General features: G+C 40.2%; 1 long non-coding RNA gene across 1 annotated transcript in view; it reads right to left on the bottom strand.

The window, feature by feature from the left end:
* The window catches only part of LOC123801952 (uncharacterized), a 42304-nt gene extending 24798 nt beyond the window's left edge, over positions 1–17506 (bottom strand). Inside the window, exons 1-2 of the long non-coding RNA XR_015723169.1 lie at positions 11752–17506; positions 6232–6317 (exon numbers count right to left, since the gene is read on the bottom strand). This is a non-coding gene — a long non-coding RNA (uncharacterized LOC123801952). The remainder of the gene's footprint in view (positions 1–6231; positions 6318–11751) is intronic.
* Positions 17507–24101: the final 6595 nt, after the last annotated feature.

Raw genomic sequence — 24101 nt, 5'->3', positions numbered from 1 at the left:
CTCCCTGCTGAGCAGGGAGCCCAACATGCGGCTCCATCCTAGGACCCTGGGATCATGGCCTGAGCCAAAGGCAGACGCTCAGCCAACTGAGCCACCCAGGTGCCCAACAAGTAAAATCTTAAAAAAAAAAAAGGGGGGGGTTTCTCCTTACTTAGTATTTGGTGGAAAAGCTGTAAGGTGTATGTAGGCCACTTAATCACTGAGTATCTTTGCCTATAAGCCTCTTATTGAATACATTAGCCATTGATAATCTATCTATGCAATGCTCACACCTTGAAGATTTATCTGTTCTTCCAGAAGATAGTATTCCAAGCACGAAGTTTCGTTTCTGCATGATCTCTGGTTCTGGCACTCTAGAAATGCTTAAAGTCATTTTGGATATGGCATTATTATCACTGTGGATCCAACTGTATTATCACTTCTTTGAAGGAACAAATTTTGAGGAGGTGTAGGAGGAAAGAACAGATTCTATAAAATATTACAATGAATCTCACAACTGAGCTTTGACTAGTTGGGGTTTTAAGTATATTGTTAAAGATTTGTAATGTACAGTTAATGGAAGCATCAGACATAGAGAAACTGTGAGCTCATTAAATAAGAGTGTCAGTACAGGGTTTGTCTTTATCATGTGAACTTAAAGGAACAAGTTACAGTTGAAGTTCAAATGGGAGAGCCTGCCATTCTTGTTCCATATCTGGTTGTTGCTATTTATTACTTTATTAAGCTACACCTTCCTGAGTCCTAAGCTTTTCTTTTTTTTTTTTTAAAGATTTTATTTATTTATTTGACAGAGAGACAGCCAGCGAGAGAGGGAACGCAAGCAGGGGGAGAGGGAGAGGAAGTAGCAGGCTCCCAGCAGAGGAGCCCGATGTGGGGCTCGATCCCGTAACGCCGGGATCACGCCCTGAGCCGAAGGCAGATGCTTTAACCGCTGTGCCACCCAGGCACCCCGAGTCCTAAGCTTTTAATCAGGCATATATTAAACACTTCTGTTTCATGATCAAAATAAAATCAGAGACCATGGATTCTGAGAATTGGTCTCTTTTATTATCTTTTTCTGTGACTGTATCTACTTCCTCATCTTGACCTGGAAAACTCACAAAAATAAGAGTTTTGTGGTTTATCTAGGATTAATAATAGAAAATATTACTATTATTTTTAGTGAGGAAAATCAATTTTATTTAAATCTAAATAAGTGAATTTTTATTTCATCTTATTTCAGTGAAATATGGGTGGTTGTTGTTTTTTCAACTTTGTTTTAAAAAAAAAACATTATGGGGGCGCCTGGATGGCTCAGTCATTAAGCCGTCTGCCTTCGGATCCAGTCAGGATCCCAGGGTTATGGGACTGAGCCCCGCATCAGGCTCCCTGCTCGGTGGGAAGCCTGCTTCTCCCTCTCCCATGCCCCCTGCTTGTGTTCTCTCTCTCGCTGTCTCTCTGTCAAAAAAAACAGATAAAATCTTTAAAAAAAAAATAAAAAATAAAAAACCATTATGCCCAGATGGGCTCACTGGTGAATCCTACCAAACTTTTAAGGCAGAAATTACCAATTCTCCATCCTCTCATCCTGAAAACAGAAGCAGAGAGAATACTTCCTAACTGATTCTGTGAGGCCAGAATTACTCCAATACCAAAATCAAAGACATTGCAAGAAAAGGAAATTATAGACAGACTCTCATGAATATAGATGTAAAAATATTTAACAAAATATTAGTAAGCCAAATCAAATAATGTATTAAAGAGAATTACATGCCATGACCAAATGAGATTTATCCCAGGTAATCAGTTATATAATCCATCACATCAACAGGCCAAAGAAAATGACATTATCATATCAATAGATGCAGAGCATTTGACAAATCCCACACCCATTCCTGATAAAATCTTTCAGAAAATTAGGAACAGAGAAAAGCTTCCTCAACTCGATAAAGAACATCTACAGAAACCTATAACTAACATCATACTTAATGGTGAGAACTAGACGCTTTCTCACAAAGATCAGGAAGAAGACAAGGATGTCACTTTTCACCACTCCTTTTCAGCACCACTCTGGAAGTCCTTGCTAATGCACTAAGGCAAGAAGAAGAAACACAATGTAAACAAATTGGGAAGGAAGGAATAAAACCGTATTTGTTCACAAAGTGATTGCCATGTAGAAAATCTAAAAGAATCAACAGAAAAACTCCTGGAACTGTCAAGCAATTATATAGCAAGGATGCGAATACAAGCTTTATATACAAAAGCCAATCACTTCCCTATATACCAGCAATGAAGAAGTGGATCTTGAAATAAAGCAAGGTTCTAAATGGCTATGCAATTATCCCAATGTCATTTATTTACTTATTATTTTCCACATTGCTTTGGAATGATGCCTGCGTCATACACAAAATTCTCATATACATTTTCAATTTTTAGACTCTCAATACTATTCTATTTAAGTGCAGATTTCTGCATAATATACCAAACTATTTTTATCATTGTAACTTTATGATTATATATCTTATTGGGGCAGTGTAGTTACCTATTGCTGCATAGCAAATTACCACAAAATGTAGCATCTTAAAACAACATTTATTATCTCATACAATGTCTAAGGGCCAGGCATCTGGGAGTAGTTTAGCTGGGTGGCTCTGGCTGTCTCTCACAAGGTTGCTGTGGAGGTCCTGGGTGGGGCTGCAGTCATTTCAAGGCTCGACTGGGGTTGAAGAACTCACTTCTTTTTTTTTTTTTTTAAGATTTTATTTATTTATTTGACAGAGATAGAGACAGCCAGCGAGAGAGAGAACACAAGCAGGGGGAGCAGGAGAGGAAGAAGCAGGCTCATAGTGGAGGAGCCTGACGTGGGGCTGGATCCCGTAACGCCAGGATCACGCCCTGAGCCGAAGGCAGATGCTTAACCGCTGTGCCACCCAGGCACCCCGAAGAACTCACTTCTAAGCTCACTCACATTGTTGACAGGTATCAGTCCCTCACTTGATGTTGGCCAGAGGTTTTAGTTCCTTGCCGTGTAGGTCTCTCCCCAGGGCTGCTAACAACACGGCAGCTTGCTTCCTCCAGGGGAGAGACTGGGGAGTGGGAGGATATCCAAGACAGAAGCCAGTCTTTTAATCTAATCTTGAAAATGACATACCATTAGTTCTGCCATAAGCTGGTCAGACCAACACTGGTTTAATAGGGTTTCAGATTTAACAAATAAAAAAAAGCGGGATTCTCAGTTAAACTTGATTTTCAGATAAACAACAAAACTTTTTATTACAACTAAGTCCCATGCAGTACTAAAGATATACTTATACTAAAAATTATGCATTGCTTATTCAAATTCAGATTTAGTTGGGCATTCAGTATTTCATCTGTCAACCTTACCCTGGTACAGTGTGGGAGGGGCAACAGAACGGTGTGAAAACCAGAAGACAGAGATCATTGAGCCCATCTTGGAGACTGGCTACCAGAGCTAAGTCTTCCCTTGTAAGTCTTTAATTGTTTTTTCTGATTAATTTCATGTAATTATTCTTCTAGTTGAGCTGAAAATCAAGTTGCCAAAAAAAATGCATTTATAGTTTTTATTGGGATTTCATTGAATCTGCAGATCAATGCAGGAGAAATATATATAGTATAGAATCTTCTGATCAAGACTTTTTACATCCTCTACTAAGTTTTGTATTTTTCTTCATCTAGATTCCACATATTTCCTATTAGGGTTTGGTGGTGTTGTTGCTTTGATTTGTGATTGTCATAATTTTACCTATGATATGTTTGAACTGGTTGTAGTTGAAATACAAAAATGCTACTGATTTTTATACATTTATTTTCTAAGGCTGCCTTATCAAATACTCTATTATTTCTAATAACTTTTAAGTTGATTCTCTTAGGTTTTCCAGGTATATTATAATGTCATCTGCAAATAATGATAATTTTCCACCTCCTTTTCAGTATTTAAGCCTCTTATTTTTTGTTATTTTGACTGACTACACTATAAAGCAGCTATCTTTTTTTTTTTAAGATTTTATTTATTTATTTGACAGAGATAGAGACAGCCAGCGAGAGAAGGAACATAAGCAGTGGGAGAGGAAGAAGCAGGCTCATAGCGGAGGAGCCTGACATGGGGCTCGATCCCAAAACGGCGGGATCACGCCCTGAGCCGAAGGCAGACGCTTAACCGCTGTGCCACCCAGGCGCCCCCAAAGCAGCTATCATTTTTTTTAAATGACTTATCCATTTATTTTAGAGACAGAGCACGAGCGGGGGGGTGGGGAACAGAGGAGAGGGAGAGAGAATCCCAAGCAGACTCCGCTGAGCATGGAGCCAAACAAGGGGTTCGATCCCATAACCCCAAGATCACAACCCAAGCTGAAATCAACAGTCAAACACTCAACCAACTAAGCCATCTAGGTGCCCCCCCCCCCTTTTTTTAAGTAGACTCCACTTCCAGCACAGAGCCTGATGCAGGGCTCAAACTCACAACTCTGAGATCAGGATCTGAGCTGAAATCAAGAGTTAGGTCACCCAACCAATTGAGCCACCTAGGTGTCCCAAGCAGTAATCATTTTTATGAGAAAAACTTGGGACTAGGAAAAGTTTTTTTGTTTTTAAGATTTATTTATTTATTTATTTGAGAGAGAGAAACTGTGAGGGGGTGGGGGGAGAGGCAGAAGGAGAGAGAGAACATCAACCAGATGACTGCTGAGCAGGGGAGTCTGATATGGGGCTCGGTCTCAGGCCCCAAGATCATTACCTGAGCCGAAACCAAGAGTTGGACATTCAACGGACTGAGCCACCCAGGCATCCCTAGGAAAAGTCTTCAGAACTGAGGGGAAGTATTATATGGGAAAACTATTCTACACATTTTATAATTTAGATTGAGGTATAAATGCGCTATGATGTTTCCAAACTACCCTCCCCAAATGCCTTGAACCAAAACTTGCTACATAAAAAACTTCCCGGAATTTTAGTTTAAATATCCCATATCTGCATTGCTTTGAAAGAACTTGCAACAGAGTCTGACTTCCAGATGGCAGCCTGACTTTTTCCTTACTTAACATTTCAGGCAAAATGTTCAAGGGGGACTTTTCATAGTACTTTAGACACGTCACTTCCCAAAGAACTCACTACCTAACAAGCTTTGGATCAGAATCACACATGTAAAGATAAGTAAGAACAGAGTCCTCTGCAAAACCAGAATACAGGCCACAGCACAAAGACAATTTAACCTAACAGGGGAAAAATGAGAGACTCAGCTCTCAGGGGAACGCTATATCTTTTGCCAGGAATTGGTGCCCATCCTTTTTTTCCCGGTGCACATTCTTTAACAACAGCTGTTAACAATCTTGAGCATTGGGAGTGTCGGATTTCTTTACCGGGGAAATGCTTAGGAGTAGCAGTCTGGTGAGAAGGGAAGCTATAGGACTTGCTTTAACTTCATGCTACTTCCGCATAGTAAGCATGCTGTTTTTACTTAGATTGCACACTATGCAATGATAAAAATAATGTTTTCTAAAGATGTTTTTATTTGTAATTAATAAACTTTTTTCTTTTTAGATATTAATTATGATTCTGAAGGAGGATTGTGGGGTTTGTGAAAACTGGTAAGGGGAGCTAAGGCTCTCCTAGGCCATTCCTTTATATATATAGCATTACCAAGGCTATATATAGCACCGTTCTACACTGTATAAAAGTTAAAAAGATATAATTCTTACCTTCAAAAAAGCACAGTCCAAAGGTGCAAGCAAACAGGTGCAGAGAATATGTAAAGAGTGAATCAAAGAAGACGAGTGGGGTAACTACTGATTGTAAGCACAGTACAGAATACTCAACCTCTAGGGTACAAATGAAAACATTGATATTGAGGGCTAAGTTGATTTTAAACTTTGTCTTAACATGGTGTTAATGATGGCAAAATATTCCAGTGCAGTGGGGCATGTGCCTTTTTCTAACACACCCAGTGATATGGTCCTAAGCCGTGATGAGTTTGGAGAGGTACCTACTCCCAGGCCCCAGGTTATGTAACAACTTTTTGGGAAATAGGTAATATGAGGTATTTCAGAACCTATGCAGAGTTCAACTGAGGGCTGAAGCCTGGAAAATGATCCAGATGGAGTGGCTTCATTTCAACACGTATTTATTGAGTACCTATGTATTAGGCACCATGTTGGGGACAAAACATGGTCTCTATCTTCAGAGAAAAGGGAAGAAGTTTTCATCTCTGTCATCTCAGAATCACACTCAGGATCTCACCTGTACATAGCAATTTGAGATGATCCATCAAAATGAGTGGTCTTGCATTTCTAGAAGCTTCTTCTCTTTAAGATTTTGTCTTCCTTCTGAACAGAGTACAAAAAATAAAATGGAAAATGTGCTCTGTCCTGTTCTCTCTTTTTTTAAGCTTTTATCTTTAAGCAATCTCTACACACAACTTGGGGCTTGAACTCACAACCCCCAGATCAAGGGTCACACGTTCTACTGATTGAGCCAGCCACGCACCTGTCCTGTTCTCTTTAACTCTCAAATGCCCAGCAAAAAAACCAAAAACCAAAACAAAACAAAAAAAACCCCAAAACACTGAAAATTTAAGCTGATTTTGCTATTGCTCAGAAGGAGTGAGTTAACAGCAATTTTTATCTAAACGAACGCCAACTGTAAGCCAATTTAAACCAAATATGCCAGTCCAAACCATTCTATTGGGCAGTAGACTGGTGCAAACTCCATCCTAGCCTGATTAAATGACATCCACCAGAACCCAAATGCCTGGGGAGGAGCAACTTAATTAACATTTTTCACTGAAATCTTGATTCTTATCTACCGTCCTATCCTCCAAAACCTCTCTTTCCCAAAGTCTTCTCCACCTGAGAAAATGCCAACCCATGCCCCCAGCCACTTGCTCAACCCAGATATGTTAATGCATCTGCTCTCTGACCTCCCACATCCAATGACCAAGCCCTTCAATTCTACCTCCAATACATCGCGAATTCATCTTCTTCTCTTTCCCCTAACACCACACTAATCTAAGTCATCTGCTTCTCCCACCTACACAATTGGCCTGCTTACTTTCACCCTGACCTCTATCAAATTCCTCAGATAGATATGTGATTTAACCTAACTTGTTTTTTTCTGGACATTTCTCCCCTCAGAATGTAAGCTCCTTGAAGACAAAGACCAGGTCTGATTTTTTTCTCTGGGGTATTGCTAATGCCTAGCATATAGTAGGCATCAATAAAACTTGAGAGAATGAATGCATGAGTGCTTTGTAGAATCCCTGCATAATCGGAGTCCTCCTCTGTAAAACAGACAGAGCTCAGAGTCCATTCTCCTAAAAGTCTTTTTCCCTTTGGAGCCTCATGAACCAACTCCTCAAGGATAGTTGAGTCTTTTTGCTTCCTTCAGGCAGATTGTATGGTGACCTTTTAGCAGAGCCTTTTAGGAAGAAATCAGGAGTGAGAGCTCTAAATAAGAGCACAACTAGATGGAAATAATCGAAACCGAGCCTACGTCTTTTCTAAAGCTTTGGAAAGATGCAGAGAAATTTTATTTTATTTATTTTTATTTATCTTTTTAAGGTTTTTGTTTGTTTGTTTTGGGCTTTTTTTGTGTGTGTTTTTTTAATAAAATTTTTTATTATGTTAGTCACCATATAGTACATCCTTAGTTTTCAATGTAATGTTCCGTGATTCATTAGTTGCATATAACACCCAGTGCACCATGCAATATGTGCCCTCCTTGATACCCATCACCAGCCTATTCCAGTCCCCGCCCCCCCCCCCCAGCCCTCAGTATAGAAGTGGAGAAATTTTAAAAGATAAACACCATCTTAGAAATAGAGCCTTTGAGGAAATACTGCCATCTGGTGGCAATAATCTTAATCTGCAGGCAACCAAGACCTTTCCCCTTGGCCTTAGATTCATCTAAATTTTTCTGAAATTTTACAACCTTGACTTTAACTTTGGTATGAGTCTCCTTTAATTCATCATGCCTTCTCTTCTGGAAATGTATGCCCTTCAGTTCTGGGAAATTTCCTGGAGTTACTTCTTTGATGTTTTTCTCCTCACCATTTTCCCTGTTCTCATTTTGTTTGGAATTCCTGTAACTTGGATATTAGATCTCCTGAATTGATCTTTTTTTAACTTTTTAATCCTTTTTCTTCCACTTTCCCCTCTAGTTTTTGTGGGGTTTTCTGTACTACTTTTTAAGAAGTGATGATTTTGGGTCCACCAAAACATTGCTAAAAAAGCTGTTGATAAAACAAAGATGAGCTTATTCCTACTGAAGTAAGGGACAGTGCTAACTTGACTGTCTACTAGTGGCCTCTCAGAGGGGGAAGGGCAAAGTCAAGATATTCGGAGGTTTTGAAGCCTAGTTTAAGGCAGGTCTTTCAACGCTACCACTTGATTCAGATAGAACAGAGATAATAGTTCAGGGATGGTGGACACAGCAAGCAAGGATTTTGAGATGAGGGATTGGAGTCTTGAGGAACAAACTGATGCTATTGGTTAGCTAACCAGTTTGATATTCCTTTAAATGGGCTTCCTGGGGAAGGAAACTCCCAGAGCAAAGTTATTTACATCTTCATTGCTCTGTGAAAGAGTTCCTTATAATAATAAAGTTATATTGGCGACAAGACTGAAATAATAGTTCTATAAATGTAAACAGTAAGTTGTGTGAGTATAGCTGGTTTCAGTTCGCAGGGGTCTTCTCACCTTATTTTTCTTCCTTTTTGTTGAACTTTTCACTTCTACTATACTCTTTTCAATTTATAAGCAACTTTTTTCTTCTGAATGTTCCTTTTAAATATGTTCTTTCTTTTGTGGGACAAAGGTTTTGAAGCAAGTTTTCCTACCAACTTCATAGCCACTATTTTCTCTGAGTTCCTTTTTGTTCCTTTTGGTCTCTCTCATGCTGGAGGCTTTCCTTGACTATCTGAGGGCGAGCCTTGGCCGTCTATTTAAGAGAGTAAGGCCCATAGTAAGGGTGAGGCAGGGTAGGAGGTTGGGCCACTCAGTGGAGGATGATCTTATTAGGACTGCGGGATTTTGCCCCTCTTGGGCTGGAAAGTTTTCCCAGTGAGGAATTATCGAGTTACCTGTGGATGGAGGAGGAAATGGAGTAAGCCCGGTTGCCAGCATTCTCAGAGTTAAGCTGGAAGAGGGGGCTGATAGGTCTTGCCATCTAATATTGACTTTCATGTAATTCCCATTTTCAGTAGAATATCTCTGTCTTCAGCTATGCTTCATATTTTTTCTCACAAACACTCCCCCTTCCAGAGGTATCTAGTACCTTCAGGACCTAAGCTTTCCCAGGGGGTTCTGAGAATTGGCTTGCTCTGGCTTACCTTACTAATAGCTTAGTGAGCTATTACTCTGCAGTCAGTTCCCACACTTCTACCTGCTTTACAACTTCCAAAATGTGGTTGCTGTCATCTAGTCACCCAAAAATTATGCATTTTGAGCTTATTGTCTTTTTAGAGGACTTTGGATAAGCAACAGAGATAAATAAATGTGTTTACTTGATCCCATTTAAGTAGGAGTCTGCATTATATTCCTAAGGTCCCCTCTAATTCTAAACTCTTTTGTTTTAAGTGCATTTTCATTAAAGCAAGAATAACATAGCTGGGAATGATACTGAAGCAAGTACAACTCAGGAATCTCATGTCCAAATGCATGAGGAGAAAAGAGGTAATTGGCTTTTCTTTTCAGTAATCAATCTAGGGAAGCTTCAAGGAAGAAGGAAAATTTGAGGAACTATTTATATAAGAAATGTACATCTTGCAACAGAGCAGATGAAAACATCTTTTAATAACTGAACCTGAAACTTTACGTATACATTTTAAGAGCAGCAGGGGTGGAACAAAAAAGAAATTGAGGGAGCCTGCCGCTAGCTCATTCTTGATTCAGAGTGCAACAGGAACCTACCATCAGGCTTCAGGCAGTGAGAGGGTATGAGTAAGGCAGTAAAAGGAAAGACAGAGGAAACTGTGGTATCTGCTGGAAGGATAAACTGAAGGAGAAAGAGACAATACAAACAAAACAAAACAAAACCAGAAATTTTTTTTAAAGAAACAGAAAAGTCAATCTTCTAAAATTCATAGGGAATTTTAAGGGGCCTTGCATAGCCAAAACAATACTGAGAAAGAAGAACAAAGCTGGAGGACTCCCTTCCCAATTTCAAATTTTACTACATGGCTACAGTAGTTTAAAATCTGTGTGGTATGGTATAAGGATAAACAAATAGACCAATGAAATATAACTGAGAATCCAGAAACAAACCCATACATCTAGGGCCAACTGACTTTCAACAAGGATGCCAAGACCATTCAATGAGGAAAGAATAGTTTCTTCAATAAATGGTGCTGGCGCAACTGGATATCCATACTCCTATCTCATAAAAAATTTACTCAAAATGGATCAACAACCTAAATATAAAAGCTAAAACTATAAAACTCTTAGGAAAAAAAAAAAACTATGGGTAAGTCTTCATGACTTTGGATTCTGAATGGATTCTTAGACATGACATCAAAAGCACAAGCAACAACAACAACAAAAGATACATTAAACTTCATCAAAATTAAAATCTTTTGTGCATAAAGGACATTATCAGGAAAATGAAAAGACAGGCCCTAATAGAGCTAAAGAACCAGGCCTGTCTTGTGCCTTAAGGACCTACTTTGGGGGACACTGTGTCCCATGGGGACATGAGGTCTCCTTTGGGATTTCATTGCAAAGTGCATGATTTACCTCCTCACAAAAATAAAAAACAGTACAGAAGAAGGAGGAGGAGGAGGAGGAGGAGGAAGAGAAAAGAAAGAAAAAAACGAGAAGATGACCCACAGAATAGGAGAAAAAATTTGCAAATTATGTGTCTGATAAAGGGTCTAGTGTTCAGAATACACGAAGAACTGTTACAACTCAACCACAAAAAGATAAGCAACCCAAAGTAAAATTGTGCAAAGAACTTGAATAGACATTGCTTCAAAGAAGTTATATCAATGCCAACAAGCACAGGAAAAGATGCTCAACATCACTGGTCTTTAGGGAAATGCAAATGAAAACCACAATGAGATACCACTCTAAGCCCACCATATGACTATTTTTAAAATGGAAAATAAATTCTGATGAGGATAGGGAGAAAATGGAATCCTTGTATATTGCTGGTGGAAATGTGACAGAGGGCAACTGCTATGAAAGCCAGTTTGAAGGTTCCTCAAAACGTTAAGCATAGACTTACCATATGACCCAGCAATCCCATTCTTAAGTGTATAGGCAGAAGAATTGAAAACAGGGGCTCAAACAAGTACAGATACATGCATATATTCATACCAGCATTACTCACAATAGCCAAAAGGTAGAAACAGTCCAAATGTCCTCTGACAGATGAGTGGATAAACAAACTATGGTATACCCGTATGATGGAATTCTATTCAGCCATAAGAAGGAATGAAGTATTGATACATGCTACAACGTGAAGGAACCTCAAAAACACTAGGCTTAGTGGAAGAAACCAGACCCAAAAGGCCACTTGTTATCTAATTTTAGTTACACGAAATAGCTAGAACAGGTAAATCTAGACAGACAGAAATCAGTTTGGTGGTAGCCAGGGACTCAGGAGAGGGAAGAGTGAGGAGTGACAATGGGTACAGGGTTTTCTTTGGGGGTAATGAAAATGTCTTAGAACTTGACAGAGGTGGTGATTTAACATCATGAGTGTTCTAAATGTCACTGAATTGTATACTTTAAAATGGTTAATTTTATGTTATGTGAATCTTACCTTAATTTTCAAAAGAATAGAGGAGATGCTGAAGGACTCACCAAAAAAGCCTTAGGAGTAAGACAGAAAAACAAATAAAAAATAGTGAAACAAATACAAAGCAGAAACAAAACAAGGAGGCATAAAACAGATAATTTCTTCTTGGAAGCAACAATGGCTGTGAACATTCTTAGCTCAAAAAAAGGGGGCAGAATGTACATAATCACAAAAAAGGCAAATGAATTTTCTAATTAGCAGAGCTCTGGGAATGCTGGTTGGACAGGTGAGACACGCGCTTATCATTTTAAGTTCACTAAGATACTAAAGGGCAATAAACCTAAGTGAAGTAGAGACAGGGAAGAACTCTGCTTTTCTGAGAACTTAGGGAATTTGAAAAGACAGCTCAGATTGGTTTGAAAAGTGGTTACAGAGTAGACTAGAAAAGAAAAACCATTGCAGTAAGGATTAGGACTTACAGAGATATAACGTAAGATAGGAAGATAGTAAATATCTAACACTGACTACTAAAGCTTGAAAACCTACACCAATCTAAGTACTTTGAGAGGAAACCTGAATTGTATTACAACTGTACGTTCATGTATACCGTGTACAGTATATACACACACTGCAGTACATGTGCTTTCAAGCTCTATGGGTTGAACAACAGACGGGAAAATCTGAAGATTTATGAAGCAGTAATCTAACTTTTTAAAAAACATTTATTCATTTTAGAGGGAGAGAGAAATTGTATGCATGTGCTATTGGGGGGAGGGGCAGAGGGAGAGAATCTCAAGCAGATTTGGTGCTGAGCAAGGCTGGCCCAATGTGGGGCTTGATCTCAGGACCTTGAGATCATGACCTGAGCAGAAATCAAGAGTCTTATGCTTAACCAACTGAGTCACCCAGGTACCCCAGCAGTAATCTAACATTTTATTCTCAGAAAAGGTTGAAAGGTTAAATTAATGAGTGTATAAAGGTATGCTTACAAATGTTCATTGCAGCATTGATTATATTAGCAAAATAACTGATTCAAAGTAAATATTCACTAGTATGGGAATGGATATTTTATGGTAACCATATGAGAAATATTACAGAGACATTAAAAAGGGTGAGGCAGATTTTTACATATTGGTTTAGAAAGAGGTTCAAAACATAACTAAGTGGGGAAAAAAAGGCATACTGTAGAGTAAGATATGGAAAAGGGTTTCCATTTTGTGAAACCAAAGAAAACAAAAAGCCCCAAGGAACAAAATTCAATAAATGTTTGTGTTAGCCTAGAAGAAATCTAGAAGACTGCACACCCAACTATAAACAGCAGTTACCTCAGATGGTAATGGCTGGGAGACTGCTTAAGTTAACATAAGTAAAGCCCTTAGAACAGTGCCTGGCACATAACTGGTATTTATTATGCGTTAACCACAATCATTTTTCCTTTATATACTTTGACACTGAATTATTACAAAAGTTACTTTTGTAATTAAAAAAAAATGTTCACAGAATGACAGAAAAACAAATGGCTAAAAACATATAAAAAGATGCTCAGTCTCATTAAGATTCAAGAAAGTACAAATTAAAATAACAGTATCATTTTCTGCCCATAAGGTTGGCAAAAAGGGAAAAGGTTTATAATATCCACTTCGGTGAAAATTTTACTAAACGAGCATTATCACGCACAAGAAAATCAATTTGTATCATACCTACCAAAGTTTAAAACCTGTATATCGTGTGATCCAGAAACTTCACTTCTAGAAATCAATCCGAAAGATATAGTTGCCATACACACAAAGTGATATGTATAAGGATATTCACCATTTAGCAGTGAAAAACTGGAAATAATCTAATGTCCACCAATGAAATGAAGGTACATGGAATTATGCAATCATCAAAAAGAATGAGATCTCTATGTATCAATACGGAAAATTCTCTAAGAAGTAAGAAAGTTAGTTGTGAATCTGTGCCAGTTATTGATTTATTGCCTCTCAGCTCCAAATCTATCCTTCATAGCCCTGTTTTGTGATACTGGCTGTTACATTTTTCCTTTGCCAGCTGATACAATTTTAAGCTCCATCAGTAGGGGGCGCTAGAGGGACACTGCAGGAGGAAGGGGGATTCTCTTCCTGGTTCCTAGATGCTCTCCTCATTTTTCCCTTTGTTTTGGGGGAATACCTAGTGGTGCTTGCCTACCACTAAGTTTCAACAGCACCCCAAGCAGGCAGCTTCCCAGTGAGTTTCAACAGCATTCCTGTATCTTTCCATTTAGTTGCGCCAGCATCCTTGCGAGCAGCCTCCCAGAATCTCAGTAGCTTCCTAATGAGTTTGTCTGCACTCCCAACTCAACAGTCCAGCCTGCTTTCCTGCATGCCAGTCTCAACAGGCAGCAATTCATCAAACTTCGTCATCCAGTGACATCATCTGTAATATGCTCTCCCACAAAGTCCAATCATCAGCCTTGGAGAAAAGGGACCTCTTCCAAATTCATTCCTTCCTTGAGCACTTTGCCTCAACCTTAGAAGTAGTGGCTGCTCCCTAAACCTGTTATTGTATTGTTTTAGAGTTCTTTTTACCCCTTAGTAGTTAATTCCATTACTAGTTAATAATTCTCTATATTAAACTTTCTCTATTGAATGTGTGGTTTCTGTCTCCTGAGACTCTCGCTGATGAAACATCTCATTTATGTTTTAAAAAACTGTGTGTGTGCATACACACTTATGTAAATGTATAGATGACATGGAATATACCAAATTATTAACAGTGATTATTGAGGAAAAATGAGTGGGATTGCAAGTATAGGGTTAAAGAGGATTTTCTCATTTACTCTATATACTTGTCATTTTAATTTTTTACAATAAACATTAATTCAAGTAGTATATAATTCAAAACAAATATATATAAAACGTATAAAATACATATATAATGTCAATTTCTGGGGATTAAAATACAGTATTAGGGGACTGCTTCATGACTGAGGGTTGCTCTTGGAAAGATACACTAATTATAAATAGAAAAAATGATAAATTGGGGCACCTGGCTGGCTCAGTAGGTACAACACGTGACTCTTGATCTCAGGGTTGTTAAGTTCCAGCCCCACGTTGGGTGTAAAGATTACTTAAAAATAAAATCTTTGAGGGGGTGCCTGGGTGGCTCAGTCAGTTAATCGTCTGCCTTCAGCTTGGGTCATGACCTCGGGGTCCTGGGATTGTGCTCTGCGTCAGGTTCCCTGCTCAGTGGAGAGTCTGCATTTCCCTCTCTCTATGCCTGCTGCTCCCCTGCTTGTGCTCGCTCTCTTTCTTGCTCTCTCTAAATAAATACCTAAATAATAAAATAAAATCTTTGGAAAAAATGATAAATTATAAAAAAGCAATGAAGAGGGACGCCTGGGTGGCTCAGTTGAGCATCTGCCCTTGGCTCAGGTCATGATCTCAGGGTCCTAGGATACAGCCCTGCTTAGTCCGGTTCCCTGCTTAGTGGGGAGTTGGCTTCTTCCTCTCTCTCTGCCTCTCCCCCCACTTGTGTTCTCTCGCTCTCTCCCAAACAAATAAATAAAGTCTTTTAAAAAAGGCAATGAATCGTGTGGAAAAGACAAATTCTACGTGATAAGGATTTGAGATTATTGCATAATTTCATGAGATGTCAGAAATTATGGCACTGCTCACTGTGTCAAGGGTTGCACATGCAAGAAAAATGGTAATAGGAAAATGACCAGCTCCAGCCTCACTATATTAATAAGCAGAAGTTAGTACCTAGAATACAAGAAGATTATTTATAGGTTTAGAGCTTGCCCAAGCCTCACCTAAAACTTTGGAGGCCTTGAGTTGAGGGAAAGGCAAACAGTAAGCCCTGAAGTGCTAACAACTATCATTCCAATAATTTCCAGCTGTATTTCTCAACTTCCTCCCACCCCTGCCTAATTGCCTATTCCACAGTAGCCATGACAAAATCTAGTCAGAGTTGTAAAGTCAGCATTCCCTAACTCAGCAGGGACCCCAAAATATAAATTTTTCTTGAAACTGAAGTGTTTTATAGAATCAATCTGAGGGAATGAACTCGAAGTAGTGAAGTATATTTATATGCCATTCATATATGGTACACATAACTGAACTTGCAAAAAATAAAAAGAGCTTTAGTCTTAAGTGGAAACTGTGGTGTGAAGAAAAAAAGCACTCAAGTGAATTAGAATCACAGTCCTAATACTATCTAGTATTTCTTTTTACTCAATTAGTTAAGCAGATGGGTTTTAAAGTCAGATTTCCTGGGATCAAATCCCAGCTGTAGCACATATTAGCAGATTAATCACGATTAGCCTTTTTTTTTTTTTCTCATTTGTAAAAAGGGGACAAGCGCACCTCCAGCCTTGGTTTTTGAAGAACATATAAGATATGCACAGTATTTGGTACTTACTAAGATCTCAATACATGTCACTTTCACTCACTTTATGAGTCTCAGGGGGGTTTTTTACCTAAAAATGAGGGGTCCCTACTAGATTATCTCAAAAGCCCCTTTCCTGCTTTACCAGTCTACAAGTCTAGAAATCAAGAATAGCTTTTTTAGTGGAGTTGGGATGGAAGGAGGTAGTACTACAGAAAATAGTCTAACATGAAAGTCAATGAAAGAAGTCTTATCAGAAAGGCAGCAGATAATTCAGTAGAAACTGTCTTCAGGGAGTTCACGTCAAGAGAATTGTATCATAGGAGTCAAAGTGCCAGGTATCCTGTAAAGGCAGAGGTAAGAAGAGAATGCCTTTCTCAAGACTGGAGGGTGCACAGGTGATCTTGCATCTGCTGATCTGGTTGTCTAGGCCCAGTCCTTTGAGAAGAATGACAGTCCCACTCAGAGGGGCTAAGGAAAAATCCCTCTATCAGTCACCTCTTCAAAGGCCAGACCTCACCTCTGCACTCAAATTAATTTGCATGCGTCAGTTTGATGCAAAAGGGGCGGTTAACTCTGTGATCAGACCGGCCCAAGCTACAGCGGACTCCCAACACACTCCCAGGCTTTGCTTTACTGACCCACTCGGACTGAAGCCCTGGGCATCCCACACTCGGGTGGGTTATTTTATTCTTCCCTTTACCTATTCAGTGTCCCGCCTGCATTCTCCTTTCCTTGTCCTTAAGTCCCCTCACCGCGCCGCTCCCCCCACATCTCTCCCTCCCCGTGCCCATTTCTTCGGTCCCTCTCAAGCTCCCACCTTCTCTTTCTTCTCGCATTGCTTCCTATCTCTCAACTTCCGACGTTCATATTTCACCTCTTTCCAGTTTTTCCCCCGCCCGGTTCAGGCTCTTTTCCCGCGCTCACCCTTGTCTAGCTGACCGCGGCTCGCCTACCCACGCAGGATTGAAGGCTGGAGGGTGAGCTGCGCAGAGGCCCCGCCCAGGGTGCGTGCCGCCTCGGTTCTCCCGCCCCCTGAAGGCGGGGCCCGAGAGCGATTGGTTCGCATGGTGCACCTCCCAGGTCTGGGAGTTCTTCCCTACCAACCTGGGCGTGTTCGGACCACTTCCGCCCCTCGCCAGGAACGCACGCCTTCCGCTCGCAAGTTGGCGGCGAAGGGTTTGACTTGTTCTTGCTGGGATTGTGCGCGGTTTCGATGTATTCTTTCAACTTTTCTGTCTGTTCTGCAGGCGGCGTTTCTAGGATGCGTGCTGTTTCTTGACTACGCCCAGATTTGCTTTAAATAGGAGACCGAATTAGAAAGCCGGCCCTTCCTCTCCAAACTTCCTACTTGTTCATTTTTAGCCAGATTTCTAAAGTCCAACAAACTCATTCGTAGCCATGGACTGAGCTCCGTGATAGTACTAAGAGTGGCTAATACTCCAAACTTACTGTGCGACAGCTACTATTATCAGATGCTTTCTAAGAATTAGCTCACATTTCTGTAAGACAGACATTATATTATCCCCGTTTTACAGATGAGGACACTAAGTTACAGAGAAGTATCTTCCTCAAGATCAGCTATTATTGCAGCTATTAAGTGGCAGTTAGAATTAGAACCAAGTAGTCGGACTCCACTAAACCAAACTGTAACAACTGCCTTTGGGACCCTAGGATAAACCCGCTGCAACTCAAGAAGCAAAATTTTGAGGCTTACCTCTTCCTGAGTCAGATTTAGAAGACATGGAGGAGGAAGGATGAGGATGGGAAAGAAGACCAAGAGATTCTTTGTTTTGGCGCTATGTTCTCTGACCTTAGTGAACTGGAGGTTAAGGTGGATTCATTACGTGTATATACAGTATGTGGATATCCTTTTGAAATCATTCTTTAAAGGCAACTTGCTAAAATATTAAGAGGAAAAAACTATTAAATGATCTCTTATTAAAATGGAGAAAACATAGCTCTCTAATACTAAAATATAGTATTATGTTTATTTCAAGAGAATGTGTCACGGGAGTCAAAGTGCCACATATCCTGAAAAGGAGCCTGGATATTCCTTAGGGGTTTATAAGTAGACAGTATTTTTGTTTCTGTATTAATATTTAAGGAGACATATAGTAGCTATACAAAAGTGGGGGGAGGAGGGAAAAAACCTTGCCCATTAAGTCTGTATGCACCTTTCGAATGATTGAGTAGTCACATAAATCTCAGCTCACTGTTAAAATTTCCAGAAACAGAGCTTTTCTGCACAAGTGTTATTACTCACCATACCACATTACATCATATAATTTATAGAATGACCGGGAACGAAAATGTTAAGTTATTTGATATGGTATTTATCATTTCAAATATAAGTTCAGGGGCGCCTGGGTGGCACAGAGGTTAGGCGTCAGCCTTCGGCTCAGGGCGTGATCCCGGCGTTATGGGATCGAGCTCCACATCAGGCTCTTCCGCTATGAGCCTGCTTCTTCCTCTCCCACTCCCCCTGCTTGTGTTCCCTCTCTCACTGGCTGTCTCTATCTCTGTCGAATGAATAAATAAAATCTTTAAAAATATATATATACATAAGTTCAGGAAGGTCCATGGACAGTTTCCAATATTATTGTTCAGTAAGTTTTCATCATTAGGATACAGTCAACAAAACTAAACATTTTCTAATAAAGATCTTGGTAAACTGTAGAGCAGGAACTCAGCTAGCTTTGCCAATAAAAAGTAGTCTGAATAAGGAATGGTACAGAAATGAATCAGTCTTAGGCACAGTGGTCTACTTAAACACTGCACTCATTTCCACTTAAGGACTAGAAAATGATGGTGCCCTTTAGAGAATGCTGAAATGAAAAGACAGTGGAACACATAGTGGTTCAATTAATACAGAGCAACAAAACTGTGTCAATATGTTATGTAGCCAGAGGAGAAGCCTTCAGCAATGCCTAAGTGAGTAAAAAAATGTATTTTCCCTTTCCTACCTCAAATTATACCAGTAAGGAACTCTGGAAGATGTGTTAGGAGAATAGCTTCTTTCCTGCCTTCTCCCATTATTCATACTTAAACTCTGGCCCTGTTGGGAAACTCACTCCTCAGGCTTTGTTACGATTCAGTTCATGCTTTGCCAAGTAATTTCTTTGGTGGGCCTCCATCCTAAAAGTTGAGTTAGGTATCCTCAACCTGCTCTTTACTTTTGAGGGAGAGAGGATAGAGACCGAGGCTTAGTGTCTACTAGTGATTGATAGTGTAAAAATCGTTCTTCAGATTCAGGATGTTAATGGCCTTTATTATGGAACCTTAGGCAAACAGTTAATTCTGGCTTTAAAAAAGTGACTAAGAAACACTCTGCATTTTGTTCACTTGAGCATAATACACATCAGTGATGTGACTATAACGGTGAACAAAATGGTTGTTTTTATATTATTCTTTTATTACATTTGGCCCTAATGATGACACAGAGCCACAATAGGAACAAAAGAATTAAAAAAAAAAAAGTCAGGTCAATATTATCCAGCTAGGAATTCTAACAATGGACCAAAAAGATTAAACTGGAGAACTAGATTGCCTTCCCTGATGTTAAACTGGAAATTCAATAGGATAGCATCCTGTAACTTTCCAGTACAGAGCCAGGATAGGGAACATAATACCTTTATCGTGACAGTCATTTATTTGCTGTTGACTCCCAAATCTACCTCTCCAGCTCTGATTCCCTATTCTGAACTCTCAACTCCCATGGCCTTCTTTATCTCTGCCTGGATGTCCTTGGTGTTCCCACAGGTATCTCTAACCCAGCCTGTCCCAAACTGAATTACTTCTCTCCACCCTCACCCACCCCAGAACTATTTCCCTATATTTCAGTGAATGAATAGTACCCCATTAGATTCAAGCCAGAATTAGAGAACATTCCAGATCTTTTTCTCCCTTCACGCTTCCTCCTCATTCATCTAATTAGTGGTCAGTCATACGAATTCTACTTGGTTCAGTTTATCAGGCATCTCCGTCCTTATAAACAGTTAATACTTACTGTCTTAGGTCTGGTTCCCTAGAAGGAGAGTCCAAAAGAGGATCTGGGGTGTACATGATCTCTTGAGGGAATGAGTTTTAAGAAAAACCTATAACGGAGAGAGAGACGCAGACTAGGGAAAGGAAAAGAAACTGATAATCATGTAGTCTCAGGTAAAGTCTAGCCTGGCCTGATCCACAGGACTTGAAGCGTTAACCACACAGCAGTATTGTGCCCTCTTAAGGCAAGAAGGACAATCTCTTGTACCCCTCCAGCAGTCACTGACCAAGGGCAGTGGTTAGCAGGAGGGCATCACAGACTGTTTTCTGGGTAACGTAGCTGCAGTCAGCATTGGGTGATTGTCTGGAGAAAGGGGCAGCTGTGAGTTATCAGCATCCACAGTCACTGCTGGGGATGGGGGCTCCCGCTTGCTGAAAGGAGATCTGGGCAGGGCACTGTAGTTTCTACCACACCAGCCCTCATCATCTCTCACTTGAACTACTATAGTAGTCTTCTTGTTGGAATTTCTCCTTCTAGACTCGACTATCTTTAATTCACCATCCACACTGCAACCAAGATGATCTTTCCAAAAAGAAAATCTGATCATGCAGCTATTCAAAATTATAGAGAAAAAAAAGCAAAACTCATTAACATTTCACGTCAACCCTTCATGTTAAAACCTTACACCACCCTCCTAGCCTTATTTCCTAGAACTCTTCACCCACTTACACTTCTTGACTGTCTCACACTCACACACACATACATGTGCATGACTTGCACACATGCACACGCTCACCTTTGCTCTAGAAATAGCAAATGCAAATTTCATACTCTCATATTGCCATGCTTTTACACTCCTGCTTGATCTGCCTAGAAGATCTCTCCCTACCTGCTGCCACTTACCTACCTGAGAAATTTTCTCCTTCTCTAAGTGTAGCATCACCTAAAAAGCCTGCCCTGATTTCTTTAGTCAGACCCACGCAAAGCTCTCATGTACCAAATTATAGCACATGTCACACTGTGCTGTAATTGTGTACTTAAGCACATGTCTCTCCAGTTAAACTGTAAGCGCTTCCTTTTACCTCCTGGGACTAGCTTGGAGCTAAGGCTCAATGAATGTCAGCTGCTGATCTTTCAGGTTGATCGCACCTTGAACAATATGTTCCATTAGTGGAACACTCATGGTTTCATGTGATCTTTCCTTACATGCCCCCAAACTGTCTTCTTGAAGCTCCATGCCATATCCCCTTCTTTTAACATTGTAGAATTTGGTAAACAAGTCCATGTTAATGATTTTACTAACTTCAATGTTATTTTTCCTGAGTCTTCTGCAGGTTTAATAATTTATATTCGAGCTGAGTAAGCTTTAAAAACGGAGTGAGTTTTCTATAGATGAGGAATGAGAAAGTGTCCTTTGAGACTTAAGAAGTAGCATGGACAAAGGTGGAGGAATGAACGTGCTGGTGAATCAGAGCACTAACTATAGTGTCAGGAGGACAGAGGGGTGTGGTGGGGAAGAGACCAGAAACCAACGAGTGCAGAGCCTTGAACGCCTCACTGACTGAGATGCAGGGCGGAACTTGTGTAGTCAGAGGGTAAGCAAATCCTGGCTCCACCTGTCTTCACTTCTTGATCTTAGATAAGCATCTTAACCTCTCCAAGCATTGCTTTCCTTGTTTGTAAATTGAGAATACTATGAAAACTTAAAAAATACCTATAAAGACCAATTCCAAAGAAGGGGAACTGCTGGCTGGGATCTGGGAGGACTCCCCTAGTAGCTGTTGCTGGCCCAGCATGGGCAGATGGAAGCAGGAAGTCGAAACTGATTCCCTGGTCAGACTGAAAAATCAAAAAATGACTCAGGAGCTGCTACAGACTAAGGCCCAGCTATTGCCTGAGCAGCTTAACTCCCTGGGAGAGGTTTCCCATGTGGACTGAGAAATAGGAGAGAAGCAGGCCTTTCCCAGGTGGAAATTGGTTTGGGGGAGATGACCCAGTGGTTCTGACTCTGAACCTGGCACAGTTGCTCACCTGAGAGTTGACAGCAAATGCAGATAGTAAAGAAGCAGCATCGACTGTAAGAGCATTCACACCCATGGTAAGAACAACACATTTGGTCTCAGTGGGTGGTAGGACTAGAGAAGAGAATTCCCAGGCAACTGCATGGCTCGATGCACACCAAGATAATCGAGGAGCTGCTGGGGAACCCACCAACACCTAAAAAACAGGAGGTTCCTCAAAACAAGGCTTTTGAGGGATAACACTTAAGTTCAGTTTTTGTGGAGACTTAAGCTAGAAAGAAGTTCCTTCCTTCACTCCTCTTTGGGTGCTTGTATTTGGGATGAGCTGGGCAGATACTCATGTGAACAGCGAGTTTGGGAGAAGGGACAGGGAATATAAGGCTTGGCCTCTAACTCCATCCTCTTTGGGATTCAACCTGATCTCAGGACGCAAATGTTTTAGTCTGTATAGTAAAGAGATTGTTCTTGCAGGAAAAGGCCTGAGGTTGTCCTCAGCTGTTTGTCCCAGGTAGAAAAGTGCTGGATGTTCTTCAACTTAGCTCTCGTCAGTTAATTAAAAAAAAAAAAAGAAGAAGAAGAAGAAGGAAGGAAGGAAAGAAAAGAAAAATGCTGACATTCCTTTTAGTTAATTTTTAAAATATTTTTTTGCAATTGATAAATTAACTTTGTTGAAAATAAATTTGATTTTCTTTTCAAACTATCGGAATACTTCCCCTCACCCAGATTCCTAATTGAAAACATCTTATCACATATGCTCCATCTGTGTCTATGTGCTATATATACTTATTATATATATATTATATTTAATTATATACATGTATAAAACAATTAGTTGTTTTCTGAGCCTTTTGAGAGCAAGTTGCATCCATGGAGCCCTATCACCCCTAAATACTTCAGTGTGTATTTCCCCAAATCAGGGACACTTTGCTACTTACATGTCATGTAACCCTCCAACATTAATTCAACACCATCATCCAATTCACACTCGTGCACCCCTCCCACCCCAATTCAAATCTCACCAACTTCCCCAACAACTTTTCTTCCTTTCTGCAGACTGTCCCGTCCAGAAACACACACTGCTGTGGTTGAATCTCTTCAGGCTCCTCCAGTCTGAAACTGTTCTCCCCTTTTCCCCTGCCTTTCGTGTCCTCGACAGTTCTACCTCTCTGTCTGTGACAGTTTTCAAGAATACAGGCCTTCTACTCCAGAGAGATGGTCCTCAGCCTTTAGTCAGTTCAACATTTCCTCACATCCACACTTGGGTCTTGCTTCTTGGCAGGAACTGCTCAGAAATGATGCTGTGCACTTTTTAGGGTTGAGACGGGGCCTGTGTTGTCAATCCGTCTCCCGGCTGGCGATGGGAATGTGACTCACCTGCTCACGTTGGCATCTGTAGTTTTCCCTACTGTAAAGTCACCATTTCCCTTTGTCGTTGATTAGTACTTTGTGTTGCAAATTATGCCATCGAATCTCCCGTTAACACTCCTAGCCATCCTTGACAATGAACAGCTGCTTGACCTGAATGTTGGCCTGAATGTTCTACTACCTGCATTCCTGCTGCATGTATTAGTTATATTCTACTGTTAGGAAGAGCTTTCACTCCTCCGCATTTATTATTACATTTACTGATGTATATTAGTATGGACTCATGGCTTCCTATTTTATTCACTGGTTATAATAAATCGCTATCATTATTTTCACGCATAAATTGATCCAGGTTTGGCTGATGGGACTTCCATTAAGGGGCTGCTGTGATCTTTTGACAGGTCTTCATCATTTTGTGAATACTTTCTTTGCTTTCTGAAACAAGATATTCCAGGATTTTTCTGTTTATTCCCTTCCCCAGCCCTGGAGTCAGCCATTTTTCCAAGGAGTCCCGGTATTTTAGAGAAGGATGGTATTTGAAAACCAAGATCTGGCTATTAGATGTCCTCATTGCTACTAGAGTGTCATGGCTTCTAGACTTTTTTCAGTGGTCAGACTTAGGAAGTGTATAT

This window comes from Ursus americanus, chromosome 36 (genome assembly GCF_024610735.1).
Source record: "Ursus americanus isolate L20-20 chromosome 36, mUrsAme1.1.p, whole genome shotgun sequence".
Lineage (NCBI taxonomy): Eukaryota > Metazoa > Chordata > Mammalia > Carnivora > Ursidae > Ursus > Ursus americanus.
The sequence above is the reverse complement of the archived record's forward strand: the minus strand, read 5'-3'. Positions and strand labels throughout refer to the sequence as shown.